Source organism: Ischnura elegans, chromosome 4, assembly GCF_921293095.1.
Source record: "Ischnura elegans chromosome 4, ioIscEleg1.1, whole genome shotgun sequence".
In the NCBI taxonomy this organism is placed as follows: domain Eukaryota; kingdom Metazoa; phylum Arthropoda; class Insecta; order Odonata; family Coenagrionidae; genus Ischnura; species Ischnura elegans.
The window spans coordinates 19,551,223-19,575,903 of record NC_060249.1 but is presented as its reverse complement, the minus strand read 5'-3'; positions in this window follow the sequence as shown (position 1 = coordinate 19,575,903).

Below are 24,681 nucleotides of genomic sequence, written 5' to 3'. Positions count from 1 at the left end.
GATACTTAATGGTAATACCCTCTCTACTGCTGTTGAGATTTTTTGAGAAAGTGTGATCCGAAGAGGATAGCATTGAATTCCGCGCAGTAGTTTCCCATTAATGTAGGATCAAGCCCCAGTTAATGCCAATTCCGGTCTATACTCAGGTAAACGGATCATTTTGCAAAAAATATAGTAAATCGTGTTTAAAAAAACGTGAAGGAATTCATCCGTTATTCGGTCCTTAAATATGCATGGAATAGAAGCTCAATTCCCACTTTGCACTTAGGTACGCGGAGCACGGACGAAAATAAAGAGCGAATCGTGTGAAGACGAGCTTAAAACGAAGAAATCCGTAAATCCGTCCTCAAATATGCATGCAATACGATACTTCACTCACACAAAAACAGACGAGACTATGGAGGAAGTGTGAAATAAGGCTGGGGTAAAGACAAAGACAGTCGTCCAAACCTGGGATCTGGGAAATGCGAGACAAGGAAATGCAATGGGGAGCCCCTAATCATGTTGACGACAGACACTTGTAACGAGAGAGGAAAAGAAAAGAAAAGAAAAATAAATGCTCAAGGAAGAGGGAAGAACGTCTGAGGCATCAGTCCAAAGCACCCTTCTAATCAGATTGTGAGACCAACTTCACCCTTAAATCCATTAATCATACGACACCTTTGCTAAGGGAGAAACAAACGAGGAAGTGGTTTGGTTGAGAGGAGAGTTGAGGGTTTCGGAAGCAAGAGAAATAGAAGTTCAAGCTGCAAGATGATACACATCCCCATTTCATCCTTTTTACGCCTTGGCCCGTGAATTATTTTCCTTCAATTTTTGTGCTCCTTTCCCGAAAGGTTTTGTTCACTACAGCATTAGGGTGGTCCTTATTTTTAAAGTTTCCGAATTTCTTTTGGGACGCCCCCCAGTTTTGTTCCATTTGGTGAGAAAATAAATCATGAAAATTATTTTTGCAATCGGATACCGGGAAAACGTGCCGCATAGCACTTAAAGTTTTGAAATTTGGGTATTTTTGGGTGTTTTTCGGACATAACTGAAGATGATGTCACTCTCGGATTATTTTATCACTTTTGTGCTTCTTACAACGACTCATTAGACATTTGCAGATTATCACCTCAATTTTTATTTTCATTTTTTGCCGTTGGTTCCCGAGATATCGCACCGAGAGTGAGCGCGCGCCACCCCAGTCACACACTTAGGATGGCACGCGGGTTGCATACTCTCATTATTTGTTGCTCATTCTCACTCGTCGTAAAAGCATGAAATTCTTAAACTTTAAACTTCGTCCATATAACCTTGAATGTTATATTTATCACTGTTTATTACCAAAATGGGCTTAGTAGCAGTGGTTTTTTCTCAAAATCAAAATCTTATATCGAAGTGCTTCTATCTAAATTCAGAGTATCGTTTCTGAGAGTTGAACCCCTGAATAGTCGGTGAAGGTGCTTCTCCTTGCTGGTATGTCTATGCCATTGCACAAGTTCTGGGTTTGCATACACTCCACCCGTGAAATAGGTTCTCAGCAGAATATAAAAGAAAGGTATTTGACAGCATTATTTTTTGAATAGATTAAAACGAAACAATTTTTAAGGGCGTATGCGACCAATTTGTCTATTGCGAATGAGGCATTCATAAGTTAGGGTGGGATGCAAAAAATAAAACTATAATTCTGTAAAAGAAAGCCACATGTAGAAGAGTGATGCCGGTTACTTTCGCTTGGGAGATACCACCTATGTCTCCCTGTCGTTCTTCTTTTGGGAAGGAAGGTACAATTTCAAGAAACTCCAGCGAGGAAAGACGATTAAGATAACTGATAATAAAATAACTCGATTTTTTGCCGTAAATAGCTTAAACTTTATCAGAATTGGTTTTTATAATTGTGAACGAGCCAATTGACATACTTGAAAACCAATAAAAAATTTAGTGTAGACAACGGGAAATCACGACTTCTTAAATTGATAAATAGTTAATAGGCAAATCCTAACCAAGGAATGGGATACAAAAACCATAATATGAAAGACACATAAAGAGGAGAGATTATATATTATTATTGTCCGGTTATTTCCGCTTGGGTGGTACCACCTATGGCTCTTTATCGTACTTCCTTCGGGAAGGAACGCACAAATTCAAGAAGCTCCAGCAAGGGAAGACGAAAAAGATAACTAATGGATACCGCGAAGGGCGATTGAAACGAAGAATAAATCAAAATGAAACGAAGAATACCGTGGGAAAAATAGGGTGTAAGGTAGGGATTTTAAGGCGGTTTGTGGGCGATAAAAGCAAGGCGAGGACAGCTGAAAACAGCAAGAGTGAAAGACGGTGTATCCGTGGACGTAAAAAGAGGCGTTAAAAGACGAAAGCGATAACACTTCTCAGTTGAGCATTCTGTGAATAGAGAGATAAAGGAAGGAAGGAGAATGTCGAGTTATGAAAGTTAAAAAAAAACATGCGAGGAGCAATGGAACTGTTTTACGAAGGAAACGGCCGTTCACAAAGATACCGCTTCAGATGCAAACAGCTCACACAAAAACAGACGAGTCTATGGAGGAAGTGTGAAATAAGGCTGGTGTAAGGACAAAGACAGTCGTCCAAACCTGGGATCTGGGGAATGCGAGACAAGGAAATGCAATGGGGAGCCCTCAGGGAGACTATGGAATAAATAAGAATATTTTAATATAACTCACGCTTAAGAGGAGCGGCAAGAAATTTCCTCCACTGTTTAAACATCAAATTGAGATACCAAGTTGCAACGGGAGTTCTCCATAATCGTCTAAGGCATCCGCCTTTATCCGCCTTGAAAAGCAACGGCTGCAGCATCGTGGTGTCCGAGTTTGCGACACACATTTCGATGTGCAAACCGCGTACACATGTTACCCGTGTTATTACAATTGCCCTATCTCTCTGTCAATTCTTGTGTGTTATCAAGTTTAGCGTCCTTTTGAACTAGAAAATGCGAGAGCCACGATTACCGTCCACCGATATATATATAAAAATATACCGATGTATATACAGCCGACTTTACCAGGCGGTATTGCATCATATTGTGTTAGTGGTTTTTATTTTATTCGACCTATGCTAAAGAAGCCAAAGGAAGACAAAAGGCGTATCAAAACAGTATGTATTAAAAAAAATTATCGATCGATAGTGAATATCAAACTGAGAACCAAGGGAATAAAAAAATATGCCTAGTCTATTCATACTTTCATGATGATGGAATCCCATGCGAAGATTTCAAACGAGGTTATTTTAGCATAAATGTTTCTGAAATGTATACATAAAATGATATCGATAAATATGAGCAACCATTAGGGATAACACAGTTTTGCAGTTAAAAATAGTGAAAGTTTCTAACTGTGAATTCAATCGATTAATATGAAGTTGAAACTCGAATATTAATGGAAAAACATAAATGACATCTAGAGATAATTTAAGAACGCAGCGGAATATATATTTATCGAAAATTGAATACATTTCTGCTTGTTTCAAATGCTAATTACGGAGAAAATAGTGCTAATAGCCTGATTATTGCGGTCATCATTCTATGGAGTAAGGCAAGCAGATTATTTTGGAAGGTTTTATGAAAAAGGTATGCACTTCGCACTTTTCCGCACCAACCTCCGAAAGGGAAAGAAGGCGCGTGAACCTTGTAGCGCCCTTTTTATCTATTATTTAAATTTATTTCCATGCATCCCAAAACAACTCTATATCACATTTTACATCGGTTATATAAACGTGTTAATAGTTTGACGCATACTAAAAACCATGACCTGAAATGGGGTAACTTACCCAGGCGGCATTCAAACCCACAACCTCCTGATCGGAAGGCGAGGACTTTATCCCGCCGCTACTGATGTCGGCAGAAAGCGAACTTTCGGGAAAAGGCGAGGTGACTCGTTTCTCGACGGCAACCTATCCTATCAGCATTTCTCAGTTTCTCTCTCTTTGCCCACTTTGTAATACTTCTGGCCCCTGAAAGTGCCTTGGAAACCATTCCCAGCCCTCCAACCGAGTTCTCCCTGTGACCTAGCTCCTTCCGTCGATAAATAAAACTACAAACGCTTAATACCCACGAAGCTGTAAATCTACAGAATTGCAGAAAATGTAGCCTTATTTTTCATTGTCTACCACTCTCCCAGAGGGGCAAAAATCGTGTCCCATAATACCAAGTCCACAAAAAGGAAAAATGAAGCAAAGGCTAATAAGCTACAGACATGGCGCCTTGTTTTATTTCTAAATGACGTATTATGTATTTTGCATAAGAAATACAAGGTTCTAAAAATAAATTTTCTCCAGTGGAGAGTGGAAGCTTAGGAAAGATAACGTTCGCAACATTAAACCTTGCGAATGCAAATGAAAAATAATTCCCATAAAGGGATAACCGTAAAAATTGGGAGTAGTTCACTAAACTACTTCACGAAGAAGAACAGGACAAAATATGCTGACCAAGCTAAAATTGCATAAAAATCAGTGGCACCGTCTCCATAGTGTTAGAGGGGGCCCGAGCCCCCTCAAAAATTCGTTATGGAAAAAATGTGTCAGGCTGGTCGATTTTCCCCAGTGTTCAGTTATCGAGAGTCGGTTTTTAGCGATCTAATGTTGATAATATAACTATTTTTAAAAGCTTTATAACTTTAAAAATCGCTATTTATAAAATTTCGTGGGGCAAGACCATCAGTATGCCCCCCAATATTTTTTCTAACTCGGCATCCCTGATTAAAATAAAAGGTTAAGAATTAACTGGAAAGCTGAAAGAGCGCTATCAGTTTAATTGAGGATTGCCTGGCTAAAAAACGTTGGTGAAAATGTAAATAATTAAAAAGATTGGGAACCACACCGTATGTTTTTGAGTGCGAAAAACTCTAATATTAGATTGCTGAATGTAGTATTAATTTGTCGATAGGAAGCAATGGCACAAGTAGGGAGCAGTGCACTATAGATGTATCTTCGACATTCAAGATACCTATGCTAGTAATGATAACAAAAAAACATTGGAAGAAAAAGAAGAAAAAAGGAAAATCGATCACCGATCATTAGCAAACGTCAAGTGGATGAATCGCCGATTTCATCTGCTTTGAAAGATATACTGATATGAAAAATTAATTTTTCATAAATGGCTTACGAATGAAGTCCGCTTAAGTCATGTCTCATTAGAGTAAAATAACATGAAATCATCATATTTCCGCTTGATTGGCTTTTTTATCCTCATTAGGATGGAAATGAAGTCTACTATCGCTTGTGAATAAAGATCAACGCAGAATAAAACTTAGCATTTCATTCCGAGAGACTCTAATTAATTACACTTCATAGCTAGCAGTCGACTAATTACAAGTTTTATTTTTTCCTTAATTTATCGAAACTCCGCGCTTCCCTCTTCATATTTCAAAACCTCAAAGACTGTTCGCAGCTTTTTAGCTCCCTAAAATGTCTGGCATTGAAACCGCGGACGCAGAAAAATATTTTATCAACTTCACCTCTCTCTTCCTCTCTTCAGGATTTAAGTTTCATTTATTTCAGCATTTAAACGGCGCTAATTGCACAAAATGCGACTTTTGTGCGTTAGATATGAGCGGAACTAACCGTGATGAAAATAAAACGGTACCTTACGTGCGTGCATGAAAGGCATTGAGACAGCGAGACGTAAAAGAACTCATTACCCTGAGAGGTCAGCAGCATCATCCTCCTTCCTCCGCAAAACGCGCTTTTCATAAAGAATCCCCCACTTCAAATCAAAAAAATACTGCATAGCATCAACAGGAATGCTAATTTATTTTTAATCATCCGTTACTGCACTAGAGCTAACTCATTCATTGGCAAGAACTAAAATTATGAGATCTTCAAGCCAGGGATGCCGAATTACAGAAAATTTTGGGGGGGCCCAAACGGGGATCTTGCCCCGGAAATCTTTTTTAAGTAGTGAGTTTTAAGTTTTTTAAGCATTTTAGAAGAATCATATGATCAACATAAGAACCCTGATAACTTAAATCTCGATATGTGGACACTACGGGGGAAATCGACAAGCCTGACACATTTTTTCCTCAAACCCATAACGAATTTTTAAGGGGGCTCGGGCCCCTTCAGGTCCCATAGAGTCGGCGCCACTGCTTCAAGCGTATTCACAGCCATTGAAAACATTTTGAATAAATTTCCTACTTGAAGGGATATTCAGTCGGTGAATTTCACTTGGCTAGGATCAGTGGCATATATCTGTTATTCTCTCTTTGTTAAGCAGCAAATAGATTCTCATATTACGGGGGAAAATGTGGGGCGGGCCCTATATCCCCCTACCTTACGTTCACAGGTATCCCCACGTTTCTAGTTGTAAATGCAGGCACTATTGCCCGAAAAAAATCACCCGGAGAACATTGGGTATGGCTTATAAAACATGGTTCTATTAATTTTTTTTCAACCTACATCCTTCGAATTTCCCAAACTTATGCCAGAAAATCAAACCGAATGGAAATCCTCTCACGCCCACAAAAAAAAATATTTATTTATTCTTTGGCTCCCGGTAAACTGCGCACAAAGGACTTCACATCGGGGACAGAGATGATAAAAGCATCATCAAGCATCATCAAACTATTCCTGAGGAACCGCAAATAGAAGCAAAAGTATATTGCGCTACCTAGTGAGCACGATAGATTAGCTTTTAAAATACTCAGGATTATGAAAACATTTAATTTGCAGTGGCTCCAGAACGAATGAAAAATAAAATCACTTGCGCAGTAAAATCAACTGACCTTAGGAATGAAATCCAAAATTTTCGAATTGCAGCAGGAAGCTCAACATGCAAATGAAATGCTCCGAATAAATACATACACACTGCATAGAAATCCGCCTTTCATAATTAAGGATGCTTTTGGGAGTTTTCAAATAAAGAAAGCAGGGGAACAGGATAAAATGTCCGCACTCCATACATTCTCCTCTCTTCCCGGTTTGCTTGTGGTTCTGGAGAGCACGTTTGAGTCGACATTCATCTCCCGTAGCTCATCATCAAGGGGCATACAAACCCCGCCACATCACCTTTTCCCAACCTTCTGTCACACCCCATTTCCAACCTACCCTCCCGTCTTTTCAAGGTATCTCATTCCCACTGCGCCAACTAGTATTCCATCAGCGGCAACCACCACTGTACGGTCATCCCCTCCCACCTGTCTTCTCCGCCACCACAGAAACGTATCCCGCCATCCTCATTATATGCCTACGTCACCATGGATTTCATCAACCAACCCCTTCAGTCTTATATCTCTATCCTTTTCACCTTATTTTTCCGAAGGATAGAGAAATGGTGACCTTGTACAACTATCCCATCGTCCTATTAGGTCCTTGTATGTCACTATCAGGTACTAATAGGTCGAATTCTATGCGGCTATTTTGTGCTTCTTCAGCAGTTTTGATGTAGGGTCTCATTGATGAAATATGCAGATGGTGAAAAACAGGTGCTCACCCTTTGTCTAGGACACTGTAGTTACCTTGAAGGTAATTTGCCATGTAAGTGTATAGAAGAAAGATATTCAGAAGTTATGATACCATAAATGGAGCAACTTGAAGCTAGTAGCGATATCCAAACTAGTACTTATCATTTTTAAATGTAAAACTGTTCCAAGTATACTAAAAATAATGATGAAAAAGGAATTAATTTCTCTATTTATAATAACTATGATTAATTAGCACTTAGGAGAGCTAAGTATTTTTTCCTTTCAAAGCCTATTGCCCTGATTTTTTAATTAATTCCATTGCATAGACATCTAAAATCATATTCACAAACTTACAAACGGTAACTCTGACCGGTTTCTTTAAAAAATAGTAATTCGCATTCTTAAATATTTAACAATTAAGATTAAACGAGCTCAGTAAGATTGAATTACTCTTTTTTGGGAGATTATAATTCTACCATTCATCTTACCATTCATCCTACTCCTTCACCAACTACAGCATCCATTTCAGACAATAGGGAAATTGCATACTTTTTATAAACAGTATGCTGATATACTACAGTAAACACTTAGTACCGCAATATACTTTTTTCCGCTTAAGATTCAGTTTTTACCCTAGAAAATGACTCCCAAAAGTCTCCCGAGTTTCGCGGGCTAAAAAATACCGCCCCCACTAATCTTTGGCCGTGACGTCATAGTTCAGTAGGAGTCCAAGATCCAAGCCCAAACTGCAGGTTTGGAAGAGCCACGTTGCGTTTTAAGGAGAACATGGGTGAAGTAAGGAAAAATTACAAGTGGTGCATTGTTCCTCTGTGCAATAACACCCCAGAAAAAAATTTCGTCTGCATTCCCACGGAGGAAATTAGAAGAAAAGCCTCGATGCATGCCGTCCGTCGGGATGAGCGTTACGGAAAAATAAGAGTATAATAAACGGAATGATAAACCCGTGTGCTATGTGAGCGAAGATAACTTTAATATTAATAATATATCCATATTTCATTGACTGAATAACTTGAAACTGAGATTTTTCGATAATTCGGCCGCCGTAGAATAAAAACTCAACTTCACAACAAAAATCGAGATAGGTGTTTCTCGATGGTTATGATGTACTCAAATTATTTATGGCACTTGTTCAATTTCAGTTACGGAAGGACATAGAAAATTCCATGATGTTTAAAATCAAGAGAGGAAATATGAAAATACAGAGCAACGTTGATCCTCATGCATTCGAGTGCCAGCCAAGAAGACAGCGTTTTCTTCTACTGTCGGCGTCAAAATGATGTGCCGCAGTACTTTGCAAATTTATACCCTGGCTTCACTGCATGCTATAATAATGAACTATATGTCATTTTAAAGGAAATTTTATCCTACATTCTGATTTATTTTATTACAAAAAAATTGAAAAATGTACACACGGCCAGTGCAATATAAATGACTCCGCGCACCGAAAAATTAGCCGTTTTGTCAACTTCATGAACTTTGCAACTCAACCTAAGGAAAACTACTACGTCTACAGCATTCATCTTCCACATTAATTTACACTCGTCAGTGCGGATTAATAAAATGGCTTTTGGGTATTTTTAGAACTTATATTTTGTTATAAATTAATGAAAATATTTAAACATCGTCTTGTCCCAAAGATAAAGGAAGTTGTAGATGAAAAAAGAATGGAATCCAGAGGTGGTCACAAAAAATGAATCGCAGCATTCTTTGATTTTATTCTACTCCGGCTTGCTTTTCAGAAAAAGTTGAGTCACAATGAGGAATGTTCCGCGGCCCTTGATTTGGAAACTGTGGAGATAGAGGAAGACGTGTGGATCAGCAATTTCCATTTAGTTGGTTGTCAGGATAAACCAAGGATCCATTTAAAGGTTGTTAGGCTATCGTATAAAGATAGGACTATGATGTGCACCACAGGGGAAATGGGATGTTTGAGGGAAAGTCAAACCCAAAGTTGTCCAAAGAATGTGCAGTTCTATGTTGCTCTTTCCCAGTTAAAACCAAATAGAAATTGGATTGGGATGATATTTTCACCACGGGTTCCAGTGATAGTGAGAGTGCAGGTGATAATGGTCATCGTCGAAGGTCATCCCTCTAGGATTTCCGATACGGAATTTTTAAGTGACAACCGATCGCAATTTAGAGTAGGTTTCAGATATATCGCGAGAAAAGCTCCCAAAATGTATTAAAGACTCTGTTTGGAAAATATTCAAATTTTAATGTTACTTTAGGAAGGCCTTCTAATTACAAAAGTAACTTATTAACACCTGAAGACGTTGTATTTATTATATTAATCGAAATGCTATTGACCGATTCTTTCTGCAGAATAGGAAGTGGTTTCGGGGTTTTGAGTTACAAGATGGTAGATTGTGTTGGAAGTTCGTCTATATTATCGCTACTAAATTGAAACATTAATAGTCTGGCTTCCTCAGAGCTTCCTGTCGCCTTCCAGGCAAGGTATTTTTAAGTTGAAAGTATCATCGACAGCTTCGAGGTGGAAATAAGTTCACCGTAAGACTCTCTACCGGACTGCCAAAAGAATACACATTTCACATGAGTATACGCTTTCGCCAATGTTATACGCAAGTCTCACTTTGTTATGAACTATAAAACATTTCAGATGCACATCGGTTGGTTCCTTTAATTGCGTCGATGTTGCCCGGGCGACCACCATATCGAATTCCCATCGTAAAAAATGCCCCAGATATGATACGCTAAATTTTTTTCGCGTATAGAAGCCGATATTCACTTTTAACATTGTTTCTTGTGGGATATATGTTTCGATTAACGTCATTTCGTTTATCGTCACATTTTTCAGGAACGTTAAACGAGGACTCACTGTACTGGAACTAAGAAATGCCTCACAACCAAGCCGTCGCTTGTGTCCAAATGCCTATGCTGCTTCCTTCGCTTCCTCGTACTGAACTATGACGTCAATTTGCCGCTAGCCAATCATCGGGCGTTTTCGAGTCCCACTCGTATTTGAAAATTCTCTTGAACTTTAATGAATAAAATATCGCTAACGACATCAAAAAGTAATAAAACCTTTTCACTGTGAAACGCAAACATGTATTTCTACATGATTTTGGAGCTCACAACTGTTTCTGAAATGTATGCAAGTTCCCTATTGAGCAGGCTACATGCCTCGCGGCACATTTAACATTGGAGCGGACAGCAAGCATTCTAAAGGAAGTTATTGCCAGAAATTGAAAAATTGAAAAGAATTTTTGATTAAAAGTAGCTTCAATTCAAATTTACACAAAATCAAACGTGCGAGAAAAAAATCGATGCTAATTTTTTTCATAGTCACTTATTATCCACGTAGCACTCGGTATCATGTTGAATTTAACAACCACTTACCTTTTCAGTGTCTGAGAAAAAAAATTTCTTAAACTGAGTTAGTTGCAAGTAATTTTATACACTAAAGATTGAAGTGAAGTATTGGGAAAATGTAATCAATGAAACCGCCTGCGCCAGAAGCACCGTTCTTTTTACAGTAACTGACGAAAGTTTTTTTTTTCATAGGCCTGCGTGCGTGCTAAATGACTAATTAAGATAACATTTTTGGTTCCATGTATATAATATCATGTATATATGCTCATAGACCTAAGAATCTCAAAATCTATATGATATAACAGTCATAAAATAAATATATATTATTATAATCAGAAAAGTTAAGTTTATAATACACATATGTGTGTAGCATGTTAATACTCTATGCTGTAAAAGTACAATCGCAAATACCTAATGATATCGTTGGGTGTTGCCATGCTGACCCTTAGCAGTGAAAAGCGCCATTCAGCATCTTTTACAGATCTACGCTTTTCATCGGTCCACCTTCAATACTAACTATTTTCTGCGATTGTGAGACACACAAACCCTTCCATGCGTCTCCTATCCGACTGTTCCGCCTCTAACCGTAACTCTCAACCCCCTGACCGCTTCTCTCCCCCCCCTTTTCGCACAGCTTTCTTTCTTTGCAAAAGCTTTTCGGCACCGCCCCTTATATCTTTTACTTTTCTCCGTAACTCCTCTCCCTCACACTCAAACGAAAGTCATTCAATTTCATCCCGTTTTCATCAACTCCCTCGGCGCACCACTGCGCACTGCCTTTACTTTGCGACCCCAGGGAAGAGAGAAAGTGAGGAATACATTATAAAGCACGCTTTCATGTGCAATTTCTTTTCAATCCAACCTAATGAGGTAAGAGAAAAAGACCCCACCCCGTCACCTTCAGGAGCCCTACCCTTTACAAAACCAATGTCACCGCTCGTCCTCATTACGCTGCACCAGTCACGAGTGAGAGATTTCAAGCATAAATTTCTCATCAAAACTTATCTTTCATGCTGACTGGAGGGCTAGAAAAAAATTAATGCAAACGTAAAATAATGAATTCCTCGGGTGATACACCTCATTACCTCGTCACATAAAAGCGTCATAAAGGATACATGTGGGAGTTCATGAGCGAATGAAGATCTAGTATAATCAGGTGAAATTTGGTATTTCGAAGATAATCAAAATCATTTGTGCATTGATGGAATGTCTTTTAGGAGTCAAAAAACTAAGGGAGGAGGAAATTTATAGGGCGCCCTCGAAGGCACAGAACTTTTGGGGAGAAACCTTCGCGATCAGATCAACGTAAACTTTTTTGAAATATAAATAGATATCAATAGCTAATGTTTTAATTGGTGTTGTCAATCAAAACAGGAATTCTCGATAGTGGTTCGATAGAAAACAGACAATAAAATATCAATTGATCATTATTGAGAAATTTAAGCATTCGTTTACCTAATTTAACCGATAATCATCTAAAATCAAACGATCATTGATATTTGGCAGTACATCAGCCATCGGTAAAACGTAGAAACCTCCTACCAACAGCATGCGAGCTCAATTATTTATAAATACTCTCAAAGTAAGACAGCTAAAATCTTCCTTTAAAGAAGCAAAACTCAAATCAAACTACAACTCGCGGGTTAGACGCAGGTAAGAGGAGACGCAGACGTAATTAGACACAGGTTTCACATGTAGCTACAAGGATTGAAGCGGTAAAATAAAAACGTGTATCGCTTTTTTAAAAAAAGAAAGGGAGAGAGTAGAAATACATGATCAGGTCAAGTGAAAAACTTTCGGAATCTGACGTCCTCTTCAAAATTGATTCATAATTTTTAAAGGGTTATCCTTCCCAAATCAGTGAGACATTAACTAAAGACAAATAGTCGAAAGCATCAATGATGGGTATCCCACTTGAGAATAGAGCCAATTACTACGATAATAAACGGAGAGAAGAAACAGCCAGGAAAAGCTAACTTAATACGAAACATAGCCAAAAAAGGAGAGCAAAGATGTATTTACCCAAGAGTCATGACGTATTTGACAGTATATGACATAACCTTTTATTACAATCAAAAGGATCTCTCCTGTGGAAATAACATCCATAAACACAATCGAAATGGAGTAGAACTCCAAGTTTTTTATCGCGTAAACATGTTCATAAGCTTCTATTTCATAAACCTCCGCGGAATAGCTTTTAGGGAGGAATTCGCCAGATTTGGACTCCATGCCCCAGTCACGTATTTTGAGAACATTCGGCAACGAGGAAATTGTTTCTCATAATACCGTAAAAGAAAAAAAACACATGATATTCTAGCGGGTACTTTTAGATACAAAGAGAATGCAGAGGTGAAGAAGGAAAGCATTCAAGAGCCTCGAAATGAAATGCACGAACGAAAAATCTATTTTATGGAAGTTATGAAGTATGAATATGAATACATAAGAACATGTACCTGGGGATCGGGTTGGTTTGGTGGCTAGAGTGTTGGCTTCCCACCCGGGTTCAAATCCCGGCAGTGGCAGAGAATTTTCAGAGACTGCCCGATCCCCGCTTGAATGTTGTGTGGAGGACACTTCAAGCGCAACACTCCGTCCGTCGGATGGGACGTTAAGCCGTGGTCCCCTTGGCGCCTTTCGTTAAGAGCAGGCTAACGCCGACGCCGGGTTTCTATCTACCCTTCCTTCCTCACCCTTCCCTCATGGCGCAAATGACCTCAGCTGTCGGTCGCCTCCTCCAAATACCATACCATACCACCAGAACATGTACCGCAAGGTGAGAAATAAAAGGAGGTAGACGACAAATGTTACAGATAAGTAGATGGCAGAAAAAAAGTGTTTCAAAGCTTAATTAGGGGTGATAAAATATCTATTTAAGGAAAAATAGAAGGAGAAGAGAATAAGAACTATTCACACAATAGTGAAAAATAAAACTGAAGCGAGTTGAGGACGGGGATTTACATACTTAATCTTTAGCTTATCTTGCCACGCACAATAGTTTGGGAGAGAGTTTCACATGCTTACTCGATACACGAAAGGAAGCTACCCCTTCGCTGGAGGTATTTGCAGTGATTTGAAAATTTACATTTGAAAACTTATCGCGAAGCGTCTTAAAAGGCCTTTATCATCTCTTCCACTTGGATTTAAGAGATGGCGAAGAAACCTTCCGACTCTTCCTCCAAGAGATTGTCCCCTCCATATCTTTCTCCGAGCTCCGCACTCCTGCTTCTCTTCCCATCGCTCCATCCCTTCCCGAAAGCGACATCTTCCCACTCGTCACCCGCGCAACATAAAAGGTCTTTCAAACAGTTCTAAGGGGCGTTGGATTGTAAATGTAATCCGTATTTTCTTCCCATAAAACATGTGAAATCGATAGGAAAAATTTACAAACACCCAGAGCGTGTATGGGGATAAGCAATGTGAATCGACTTGTTTTATTTTACATAGGTATATGATTTCAAGGAATGCTAGACGGCAGTCGAATCACCTTACCAACTAACACCTTAATTCTCTGCATTTTTCTTAGTCAGTATTTGTCTGTTTATCTTTCCCTGCAAAATTTTGCAAACAAAGATCTACTTTCTCCGTAAGTCATTGACTAAAAATTTTCAGTACAGACTAGAATCAGATCGCAATGCATACTTACGCTGTTTCCAGTTATTCAGAGGCAGTATTGCTCAGTTACAGCATAAAATGTTAGATTTTTGAAAATTTTACTTTTATTCGGCGCTGGTCGGCAATCAGGCTAACTTATCACATTAAATAGAGAAAAAAATAATGAAAATAGGTGTTCATTTAAAATAAAAAGAAATTTAAATGAAAAAGAAATTGTAGTCCAAGGCAGGACAGTTTGTTACTTTCTTTTTAATATGACCATAGCTTTGTAATTCATTAAAAAATTTATCGTAGTATTCTAGTGCACGTGAAAATTACCTGCTGATCACACCTCCCACCGAATGCCTATTGACGTAGATAGGTATTATTAATGTTGATAGGTTGTTTAAAGAAACTTAGAGAGCGAGCGAATTCAGAAACCAACGAACCGAAGTAAGCGAAATGGTGGCGAGTCATTTGAATAAAAATTTTGGGGTGAGATTGGGTTCATTTGGGGTGAAGAAGAGTAGGGAACACTCCGGCAGTTTCTTTTGCGACGGTATCCGTGCATTGTGGGAACGCTGAGAGGGGCTGGAGGCGAGAGTTTCTCCAACTCACCACTTCCGAAAGAAAGGGTCGTCTTCTTCCACAACTGCCATAAATCATGGGTCATAAAGAGTGGGGTGCGAAGCCGAATGGATGGGAAGGAAGTGGAAAGGGAAAAAGAAGGAGAATGGAGTGACAACTCAAATGAAGAGTCGAAAGAATTATGATAAAGGAGAGTGAAGATGGAATGGTACGGGAAGACGTCGAAAACATAAAAGTCTCAAGAAATGCAGCAAATGGATATGACTGCAATCACTGAGCTTAAATTTCAGTCCGTATGGAATTATTTCTGTAATATCTTGTAGCCTCAGGGCTCAAATTAATGAGTCAAACAATGCCCTTCAAAATTGGGCGATGGATCTGATAACATTTAGTTATTGTCATCTTCTGAAATGATATTTGATCAATTGATGACTTATAAAACTCAAAAATTTACTAAAAATCAAAACAAATTATTAGTACTACGATGATCAGCACTGTGATAAGGATGCATCATTCGCCTTACGGTGTGATTCGAAGGAAACAATCAAATATTATATTTCCTACAATACTAAAAAAAATCAAATCCAGTAAAAATGACAGTTTTCCCTTATAAAATTGGTTCAGAAAATCATCGGATGCGAGCTACGATCGGGAAGAAGGTATAAAATATTCCACGAGAAATAGATGGGCTAGTGTGCCCACATTGTCTTGAGCTGGAATGATGGTGGTAGGAAATGAGCGCGGGAACATTCATATGCGAGAACATAATCTGAATTCCTTCGAGGGCTTGGAATAACTTAGCATCCCCCGATGATTACCAAAATTCCACAAGGGCAATACAATTCATTTTCATGCGCAGAGTGCGACGCTTACCTTGGGCGTGAGTTAAATCAAAACTCGCGCAGAATTATTATCATGTTCGATGACATTGTATGCTAACTGGCAGAAATATTATGCTGATAGAAAATGTTGATGTGATTAGCAATTGCAAGAGCATTTTAGACCCTTCATTTGGAAGCATTGGAGGATTCACTTTCTTGTAAATAAAATAAAATTATTTTTTAATATCCCAGAAATAATATGTATATGAAAATACCAACGCGCAAGTGTTTTTCTTGCCAAAACTGCTTTGAATCTAAGCAATATAAATCGAAACTCCCTCGTATTAATCAATTGGATCATTTTATTGCCTTTATAGTATCTGCACATTTCAAAATATATGTCATTTATTCCGTTTCACTCTTGAGAGTTTGAAAAAATATTTCGTAAAAAATAAACACGTATAATTAAATTTCATTTTTTTTAATTAAATTAAATTTGCCAAAGATTTCTATCTTAAGAGAAAATTACAAACGAAACTAATTCAATGGAAAAGTATACATAAATAGGCTTTAGCTTGAACAAATGCATACAGCACACTTAACTCCGGGTCAATCTTAGAATTATAGCGTCAGAAACCAACTGCAGGGATATGTCGCAGTTTTTCTACGATATAATTTATTGAACAAATAATTTTTAAGAGACGCCTTGATTTCACCCCTCTCCTGAGATGGCATCAGCTTTTTAAATGATGACTTTATTTTATTGTATGCAACATTTTCAGGCGCACTTTTAATGCCATCCACTGAAACAACTACTGCACACACAGAAAGTGGCATATCTATTAAAATGGCATGTCTATTCGATGATTAAAAAATTCTATTTTCTCATGATGTACATAAGGAATAAAATTAATAGTGATGCGAGGCTCTGTGCAATAATAAATTTATTTGGTAACGATATTCTAAGTAGAACTTTGTTTGATATTTCATCTCACCGAATTGAAAAAAATTAATTGAAACGCTCTATCGCATACAAAGGCCAGAAATAAATTGCAGGGTATTGATGAGCTAACATTTCACTAAAGCAATATATTTTTAGGAAAAAAGTATGCAAGGGAAACACGCAGAGACGATCTCATAAACCGATACGAAGCGAATAAAACAAACATGAATAATGTACACCGCTGATCTTTGATAAATTAAATTTACGATTGAATCCAGAAACACATCCTCCAATGTAGCCAACAGAACGTATAACAACAAATTTCATACATACATACGATAAATTGATTCTATATTTCATTTGAATATATTTATATCATCAACACATTCACAAACAAAAGTGTTATAGTTGAAATTATTTTCAAGGCTAGAGATATTTGGCAATATGTATTGCTTATAATGATGATATTAAAATTATTGAGGAACACAGCGATTTTATATACAAATTAAATAGAATATCCCTGTTCACCTTATGTTCATTATCAGTCTGAAACTCTGCATGAATATTTATAATTTTGATATCGTCGACTGCTAGGAGGTGATAAAAACAGATTTAATAATTTTATTTTAATTTTAATTTCTCCCAAGGGAACAAATATTTAATCATAGACTTTTTATTTCCAATATTCATCGCTGAAGGTTCATCGCCCTGTTTTTCCATCCGTAACGAGGAAGTTCAAACGCATTTCATGAGTCCTCCAGGCTTATTATGAAACAATAGGGATATTGCGTTGTTTTCAAGAGATTAATTACTTCCTCAAATTGCGCATGATTACCCGTGTGGCCTCAAGGCGGAATACAAATTAAGTTCATTGCTCAAAGGCGGAAATATTAATCGAAGGCTCAGAGTAGAGTAGATTATACCACACACCCATAATGGACTAATTTTTTCTTTCAAGAAATCATTTAATTTATTTCATCCTATCCGTTGGCCATCAAATACAAAAATGCAATTTCTTTTCATAAAAATTCATCTAAAAATAAATGGTAGAAAAAAATTTGAAAATTAGGAACTCCCGCCGAAATAATTGGAATAAAAATCTCTATTTAGTGAAATGAAGAAAATAAAATTATCTCTAACTCCGAAGGAATGTGAATAACGCGTTGGAAGGTAATAATAATTTCTCTATTATGTGACAAAAAGACCATGAGAATGCGAAAATTAAGGGCTAAGTAAAAAAATATGGCACAAAATGTATTTGCAAATAATTACAGACATGAGGACCTTATGATGAAAGTTGTAAATGTAGGAGTAAACTGTCGAAACAATAGAGGAACTCAGGAGTATTAAATAAACAAAATAATAATGTTTGTCAAGAAAAAGGAATACATGTAATAACTAGCGTTTCACAGAAGAAGAATATATTAGACAACTGCATCAAGCCAATCCTATAGCAGAAGTCATAATTGCTGCAGATAACTTAGTCTACTATTCTAAACTTTAAGTAAACTTTCGTGGTGTGCCATTCCAGTCTCTCGTATGAAATACCCACCCAAGCGCCCAAAATAAGGCTGCCATTGGTCTCTGATACCTGCCTCCTATAATCAGATAATTAGCATAGACAACTTTTACCCACCAGTAAAGTTAACTGTGCACATTTTATCTAACCGAATAATGCAAATACTGAAATATTTGAAGGCATCGGAAAGTATTTATTCAGAGACATGATATATACGTTAGCCCTAAACCCCCTTATGAGCGGTATCCTAACCTAACGCAAATGAAAGGAAATGGCGCCGCCTCCTTTGGCTATTTTATTCACGAATAACGGGAAGGTCATTGGGAGTAATAAACCTCCGAAGTCTCCAATAGTGGATGCAATACGCTCGTTCTACGCTTTTAAATGGATTGTAAGAGTCGTCCTGTTACTTGTCCTCACTCCAGATAACCGGAAAATGAAGAGACCAAATGATTTAAGATTTTATTAATGCATACGTGCTCTCTTGAGTTAAGAATGAGACATTTAGAGAGAAATGACTTAAAAAGGCATGAGGAAATATTTCTAAAACTGTTGCTACTTGGAAGGAGCCTGAGGGAGGAGTTCAGGGATAACGGTCCTTGTCGAGCAATAGTGGTCCAGCTACGCCCGTTGATATCTCCTTGGTGGATTTAAGCAGAAAATAAGCAGGTGAGGTGGCAATGGTTTATTTTCGTATTCTTGCCGCTAATTACTGTAAAAGGTTTTTGCCACATCAACGTTTTGATTGCAGCTCTGGTGCCATGAGTTTACTTGAGAGGCCAACGGCGGAGATGTTAGCTGTTTATGATGGGGAGGGGTGGCTCAAAGAAAGAAGATGGGAGGTGTTATGTAACATAGATTGATTTCACACGATGCATCAAGAGAGTTGTCACCAATCGAGTTGCACGCGGATTGTTGAGAAGACGAAGATAATGCATGATGATGGGAGAAGAAAGAGCAACAGGTCTATCCAGAATGGACTGCATACCTCGTCAATGATGTGTCTGGAAATTATCGGGAGGGATTAAATTCTACGACTATAGTGAACCCCATAAGCCACCTTATTGGGTTTGTGGCGGGGGCGTTTGGACACCAGCCATTTGCACCAAAGGAAAAGAAAATGAGATGCACGTTGGAGTGATTTGACTACTGCGTCTCAACTAGCACTTATTTAGGTAAGTAATAAATACTTCTCGAGGAATAACGAATTGATATATCTACGGTTCGGAAGTTTATCCATTATTTTATCGTTGTAGTAGGACCTAGCATGATAGTGACGTTCTAAGACGACTTTCTCCACGTTGCTCTGAAATATGCATACTTCAGGAGTGTGTACAATGTACACTGTATATGGCATTCAATTAATATAAGTTATTCTTTTATAACCGAAAATGGAGATTCCACACAAGGTTTGTTCCCGAACTTAGGGATAATGACTTAAGACTAGCAACGCCAAAGGATGAATTAAGACGGAACTAACTGTCTCTCTCTGCACCCCATGGTTAAAGTGCAAACTTAAATTAATTTGGATTTACGATAGAACTTTCGATGCATTTGCGATTGCACAGTTACCTGCACGAATTAAAAATCAAATAATGGTAGCTGTTACGCTTTTTAAGTTACGCCCGATATTCTTCGTATTTAAGATCATACCACAATTCATGCTAAAAAAATTTGTGCTCACCTTTGATAGAATCTAAATTCACCGAGCAAAGATTACTCATTCGAGAGAAAACATTCAGGAAGGGATTGAGGTGACCAATGCCTTGGGTATTGGAAGAAACACGCTCACAAGAGAAATGTGAACCCACGGCGGCATAGGGTTGAGCGAGGAATGAAGAAAAAAGTGGCGGAGGAAAAAAACCCTGGGGAGGTAATCAGGTGTGCAACGCTGCGGTCGTATGACACGAAACTTCATTCTCCTATGAAATCTGCACTAATTTTTGCCACGCTCAAAATCCTAACTCTAGATGAGAAAATTGCCGTATTTGAACCAAGGTGACTCGAGAGTTAAAAAAATATTCTTGACTACAATATGAAACTCTTAATTATCTTGCTATTTTTTTGTTCAAGGTTCCGCTAGAATCCAGCTAAAAACTCCCACTGATGGTATGCTAAGGAACGTCTGCAAGAAAGTTACGAGAGATGCCTGGGGAGTGTGAGAATTCGCGCTGCTAAAGCCAGTCTTCCATTCGGAACAAATCTGAATAATGAGATTGTATTGCATGGTGAACCTCGGATCTTTCGTATTTTACAGATCAAGTATCTCCTGGGAACTTGTTTGGAAGCTTACCCGAAATCATTGACACTTATGCATAAAAATTATAGTTACAGATAAAGATGACCTATAGATATGCGTAGGATTAAATTTTTGCCTCTAGAAATAAACCCTGTGGAAAGATAAATAATTACTGTAAATTATTATTTGTAAATTCATGTTTCATCGCTTTTACATTCATACATAGAAATATAGGGAGCGTAAAACCTCATGTGTAAATGCAATGTAAAAGTAAAATGTAATCAGGGAATTTTGTTAAATTTTTTATCTTCAATGAAATATTGCTTTAAGAGTAAGTACAGAAGATGAGGAAATTGCATAAGTTCAAGAAAAGAAAACTTATCAATTAAATATGCATTAAAAGATTACCAAATATTATTTCCCACTCGCCGTTATAGTGTTTACTGAAAAACGATATTGTCAAGTACCAAGATAGGAGACGATTCCGAAAAATATCCGAACGCAGCTGTCACACTCCTGCTGGAGTGATCTCCCTCATATTTTCACGAGAAATGTGTACGCGAGTGACCACAAACCATCCTTGAAACCGCAAGGTAGCACTTCCGTGTGGAAAAAACAAATCATTCTCGTGTTATATCTGCTCCCATTTACTACACGTAATTTCACGCTATTTCACACTACACGTAGGTTTCCCGCAAGCAGGATTTCTGGGAACTTTGATCTGAATTTGAACTTTTAATACAAGTGACGGGCAAAGGATAACATCCGCATAAATTTCGTTTCACGGATGTACAATGGAAATAAAACCATTTTCTAAATTTTTTGACCCACAGTTACAATTATTGAGCCTATACGACACCAGGATGGAAGAAAATTTGATCAAATAAATTGTAAATCATTCACTCATACAAAATTAATTTTAAATGTAAACTTCGAAAAAAGAATTTCTGCTTCATGGTCACTCAATCTCTATAAATCTACTAAAATGATTAAGCCAAAAGTGAAGAGCATATATATTTCTAATTTACCATCTGAAACAGGTTCGTTTTAAATTTTATTATGTTAAAGATAACGGTCACCGGTACCGTAACACGAGAGGAACATGAACTTTCAAAACTATTAGGAACAACTAGGAAGGCTAGATTATGTAGAACTCAATTTAGCTGGTTCGACGGTAAGGCTAAACTTTAAAACTCTTTCTTTCGGCAGATATGCAGAATGTTACAGAGTTCCACCATGTGAAAATGCTCTTAGTAAGGCTCATGATGAATACTGGTTTCATATATTGATTAATTAGTGTGGCTTGAACAGGCTGCATTACTCATACACATGCCATCGCACAAAAAATTACGCAACAAAGAGTTGAAAAATAATTCCTCTGTTTTTATGGTTGAAAGGTTTATAGAAGTTGGGGCACGGGTGCAATACATTTTTAAAGGCGATCGGAGATCATTCACTTTAAAGTATACTATCAGAAGCCACCATAGAGCAGAAAACAATTACAGGATTGATTTTCAAGATATACCTATTCACTGAACAAATTTGCGCATTTGCATGACATTAGCTCCAAACCAGCACCTTCTCCACGAGTAACTTTTATCTTGTTTTCATTTATAATGTACTTTGCTTCCCCTTATTCGACAACTGCATTCCTTCCTACTTCACTAGAGAACTCCGCCTTTTGCACAGAAAATAGAATACTAAGATGAATGAATAGGAAACATTTGTTATTTATCGTTGAATGAAAAAATTAATCATTACTTTTTAAACTACTTGTTTTTCATAGTAAGTGCTCATCTGTTCGATTGTATCAGAAAGACCGGCAAATAAATTTTGTGGATGAAATCAACAAAAGTTATAATAGTTCATAATTATAAATAAAATGCATTCAATTATGAGATCGTCAACCGATTTACTTTTACTTGTGATAGAGCTTCAAAAATAAGGAGGTCCATGTTCCTTGTTTTTCGAATCATTACCAACTTCTCGAGCTATCGTGGCGAAAAATCGACAGCCTTAATCATTTCGCAGATAAGTTGAAGAAGTTACGTGTTCCTGCCGAGCGGATAACCGCTTCTCAGCTGTGCCTATCCTCCTTGCATTGTTCTTTAGTGGGTTGTTTTTCTTTTCTCTGTTGTGGGAAATTCCATCGCTACATGAGCGAATCCTCCTCTACAGGTTATTTAACTGGAGTGAGGTAAACGGCTCAATAAGAAAGGGAGTAGAATTTCGCGTTTCTTATTTATAAGCTGTTTTTTGGTTGAATTTAGCGTAGTATTATATTTTCGTCGTAAATCTTTCCTCTTCATCAAATTAATTCATTCAATTAATTCCAATTACGAACCTCAGTAAACGTCCCACCGTGAATACTAAACCGTACGCTAACATTGTAAGTTAAATAACAGCATGCAAAAAATAATCCAACGTTTGTTTCATTAATCTCTGGGCACATTATTAAAAGTTTTATGTTACTCTATTTGCTGTGGCAAATAGTACCTTCTCAAAACCGATATTGATGCTCAATAAATATTTCTCAGCTCTATTACTTTACATTGGTACTTTACCCTTCTCTGCGGATGGACAAAGAAACTCACAAATCCCTTCCCCATGTTTTTCTCAGTATGTTTTTCACCAAAGTTCAGCAATCCATTTCCGAAGAACCGCCACCACCTCTGGTGCCACAGAAGTCTACAAAGTGAGCCAACACAAGTAGAATAAGTCATGGTTTATATTTAAGGGATAAATTCCGCCTCCATACCGCAACACCTAACTTGCAGCACTCGCTTGGGCGTTATCAGCTCCTTGCAGGCCTCTAGGTGAGCTTCCCGTGCTCCATACTTCCCAGGGTAAGCAATTTCTTCTCACCAGAGTGGTACATTTGAACCTTGGTCCATACATTGCTCACCCCTCTAAAGGAATATTGTTTATGATTGGGCTGGAATAACCGCAGCCAGCAGTTCCAACGCAGAGAAATCATGTACTACAGGGCAGTAGAGGAAGAAGTTTGGAGTTGCCTACTCCATAAATTGATGGTAGAGGGATGGTAAAGTTTTTGGGATCACATATCATCGTGTTTTGCATCAATTTTAATCATTTAAAATTGTGTTTCTTAATTGCGTTTCTTGTCAGTCTTGGATATCTTTAGGAGATTACGTGTCTTACCGTTTGGGGGCAGTGCGTGTGTTTGCTCTGTGATTGAAAAAGAAAAAAAATTCACAAAGAGATTGAAAATGTTCTAATAACACGGATTACGTTACGGGAATAAACTGTTCAACCTTTATAATAAGAAATAACCAATGTGTTAAGCCTCAGAGAAATTGAAAACTGACCAAGATTCCTATTTTGTCATGTATAATTTTTATTTTTATAATGGGAATTATATATTTTTCCCTGTATTAATTAGGTCATGTTTGTAATATTTTTGGGTAGACGAATCTAAAAAAATATTTTTTTAATCCCGAATGAGGAGGAAAATGAATTGGCTTTATATTAACAACATAAAAAACTAAGTATTAAAGGATAAGACTAAGGATAGGACGCCACTTCAATTGGAAGGAGTATACGAAATCCCCTGCCGATCGTGCGAGAAGAAATACATCGGAGAAACGGGACGAACAGTCAAAACTCGGATAGAAGAACACAAGCAAGCCATTGGACTGGGTTACCCTTCAAAGTCAGCCGTAGCGGAGCACAAAGCCACCAGACATGCGATCGACTTCGAGAAATCAAGAGTCATCGCGAGGATAAAACATTTTAAAACCCGACTCATCCGCGAGGCCATGGAAATAAAGAAAAACAAGAACAACTACAATAGAGATACCGGATTAAGAATCAGCAATACTTGGAACCCAGTCATCCGCAGCATTTCGTTACCTTCCCCCTCCAGTCCTAACTCCTCACACCCTCCGCCCACCCCTCCCACCTGAAATATATAAAAAGGCTGCAAAAACCAATCCCAAGATTATTCCCTTGAAAAAGTGACCAGCAGTCGGTCGCGAAACGTCGGGGCAATCTCCAGTGCGACACGCGGCATACACCCGTATGTGAGTTATTTTAAATCATCATGAGCTGCGAAAGCTTCAATCAAGAAACTAAGTATTAGTTTGAAAAATTATCATATTACCTTCTTTTCTCGCTGATCAAAATATTACCATAATGACGACTAGAAACAAGGTTATATTGCAGCCTGCCTTTATTGTAAAATTGGATTGAAG